At 38.3% G+C, this 2,800-nt stretch overlaps 1 long non-coding RNA gene across 1 annotated transcript; it reads right to left on the bottom strand.

The window, feature by feature from the left end:
- Positions 1-317: 317 nt before the first annotated feature.
- On the bottom strand, positions 318-1,867 carry LOC309844387. The gene is made up of 2 exons (XR_014300652.1): positions 1,770-1,867; positions 318-550 (listed from the first exon to the last, which is right to left on the bottom strand). It is a non-coding gene; the product is annotated as an uncharacterized lncRNA (long non-coding RNA).
- Positions 1,868-2,800: the final 933 nt, after the last annotated feature.

The raw sequence follows: 2,800 nt of genomic DNA, 5'->3' as shown, positions 1-2,800 counted from the left end.
AACAGAAACATACCAAAGACTATACTTTCAGGGATCATTTCTATAGTTTGTCATAAACAGAAACATACCAAAAAACAAGGGTATATATTAATTGGTTGATGAAAATGCAATGAAGCTTGTAGGAACGTAACCTTGTATTCTCCCTAGGAGCAATGGATTAGTATTCTTGGCAATGTTATCGGACGGAAATGCCACAAATAAGGAGAATTTATCCTATATAGGACATTTCATCATCTGGAAAAAGGGACACATAAGAGTTTAGAGGAAGATATTACTATATGTAAGTTTTTTAATGAGATGCTATGCCCATCATACCCTCCCTTTTAAAAAAATTATGACTTTTAATTGCTTTTTTAAAAAAGGCAGTTCTTAGTTATTATTTTACATTGGTAGGGTGTCACCTGCTGCTCTTTCCTAATCTAAAGCTCAGCAGAGTGACTTATTCCGAGTCCGCTGGAAGCTAGCTGGTGGTCGTGGCACTTGAGTGCCCAGGAGTGCCCTGCAGTCTTCCAGACTGGCCACATCACGAATATGACAAGCACACTGCTACCTGCAGCAGGAAGAACATAAATTACCCATTCATGCCTATACAATCTAGAATGAGTTCTATACCTTTCTGAGTTTCTCTTTCTCTCTTCTTCTGTAAAATGAAGACAATAATACCAGTTTACAAAGGAAATACTTTTCGTTACTAAAACCATTATCTAGAAACCCATAGCCATGGAAGAACCTTGCGGGTGAGATGGGTGGGGAACCAAGCCGCTCCGCATTTGCCCCAGTTCGGTCTTTCTGTGAGGTTGTCTCTCTTTTACCACCACGGCTAACATCTGGGGTCTTCTCAGGCCTAACTTGTAATTCGTAGTAGTTAAATCAGAAATCTGCAGCATGTAAACGAGGCTTTTCTTGTGCTTTTTTTTCCGTCCTTGTGGCCTTTTTAATTTTTTTTTTCCTTATTACTTAGTAAAGTCCCTTTAAAATCAGCAACCTAGAAAAAAACAAAGTTCCCGTTGTGCTAATGAATCTAATGTGAGATTTCTGGCCACGTTAAGAATAGAGCTGGAAGTAGAAGGTAGACATAATGTTGAGGGTAGCAATGTTAATGGGGTGACGCCCAAGAAACATTAGGGAACAAAGTTGAATTTTTTCATTAGGCATAATTTCCTACTAGTAAGAGTACGCCAGTGGTTGTCACAGGGACTGGCTATAACAATAGATATAAAAGTGTTCGGTACAGGAATATGGCACATCCTTCTGAAACGTTTTGACAAGTTTAAATACGTATGCTAAAGTTAGATATTTAAAAAAATTTTTTGTAAGAAACCAAATTGTACTAGAAAAAAGGAGAGTGATAAGATCATTTAAAAAGTGACACTGATTCCATCTATTGAGTAATATAATCATATAACTTCTTAATGAAATCTGTGGCGAGGATAATTATCCCTGTTTTACCAGAGGCAAAGAGATGTGTGCACATTTCCAAATCATGGGTAGAGTTTAAATTAGGACTGAAAACTTTCAGTTTCCATACATAACCAATACTAAATGAAACTTGTTGTGTGAATTAATGTTGTTGGTTGAATTCTACTGCTCCCTCAAATATGTCACATTTTGTAATTTTTAAGTCTCAAAGAAATCTGTTTGTGCTCATTGCAAGACAATAAAGAAAAATACTTCTGTAAATAGTGTTAAATGACTCCTGCTGGCTGGTGGAATCAGGGAAAAGGGAATGTTAGCCACCAATTTATTTCCCGATTCAGAAAATGACTCACTGTGGAACTTCGTGAACGTTGCTTAACCTTTCAGCATTCCAGTTTCTACAGCTGAGAAACAGGGATAGTATTTGTCCCACCTTAGAATGGTAAATGCTCTAAAAGAAAAAAAAAATTAATCTCATATCAAGGGACAGTAAAGCTGGTTTTTCATGTACTTGAGATATCACTGACACATTCACAAAACAGTTTCTGCCAAAGTTGTATGGTTAATGCTTCCAGATCACCTCCCTAAAACACCACATTGTGCACTGAACTCTTTTTATCCTGCCCTGAATCAGAATGGTAATTGCCGTGGGGTGTGTTCAACATGACTGATGAGACGCATCCCGCAGCCTGGATCACCGCCTATGCCAGAGAGCTTTCCGCATGGTTGTCAGGGAAGACAAAACTCAACAGAAGGAGAAAGATCCATACGGTGGGAATAAACTTTCTCCTTGAATTTTGATTCTGGAAAATATGATGAAAATTATGAATGAGCCAATTTCATTTGCAGTCTTCCTGCCATAATGTACAACTGTTCTGTTTCCCTCATATTCTGGATACCATAACTTAGGAATAAGATGAACATGTCCTCTCTTGTGCTTATTTTCTCCTTCCCCTCCTTATAAATTTGGCTTTCTTTTGTTTCTAAAGAACAATTATTTACAATAGTTAGCTCAGGATCTTCTGGTCGCTGTCGCTTGACAAATCGATATTTTTGCCCCTTATTCTCCCACCTGGGAATTATTGGAGTTCATGAAACTAAAATCCCTGTCTCCCTTCAACTTTTCTTCTTGATCATCTATTGCTTACATGGAGTTTTAGTTTTAAGGGACAAATTCCAGTATACCTTAACTAGGTTGAGACAGAATGTTATGACCACCAAGAGACAACAAGCAGGCACTAGCAAACCTCATGCTCTCTCCTTTGGCTAAAGTCCTCCTATATGGAGGGTAGAAATGACACCAAAAATAGGTGTATGGAATAGGTACAGAATTCACACACACATGCACATGCACACGCACACGCGCGCGCACACCCAAACACAC

This window comes from Mustela nivalis (assembly GCF_964662115.1).
Source record: "Mustela nivalis genome assembly, chromosome: 11".
NCBI lineage: Eukaryota > Metazoa > Chordata > Mammalia > Carnivora > Mustelidae > Mustela > Mustela nivalis.
The sequence above is the reverse complement of the archived record's forward strand: the minus strand, read 5'-3'. Positions and strand labels throughout refer to the sequence as shown.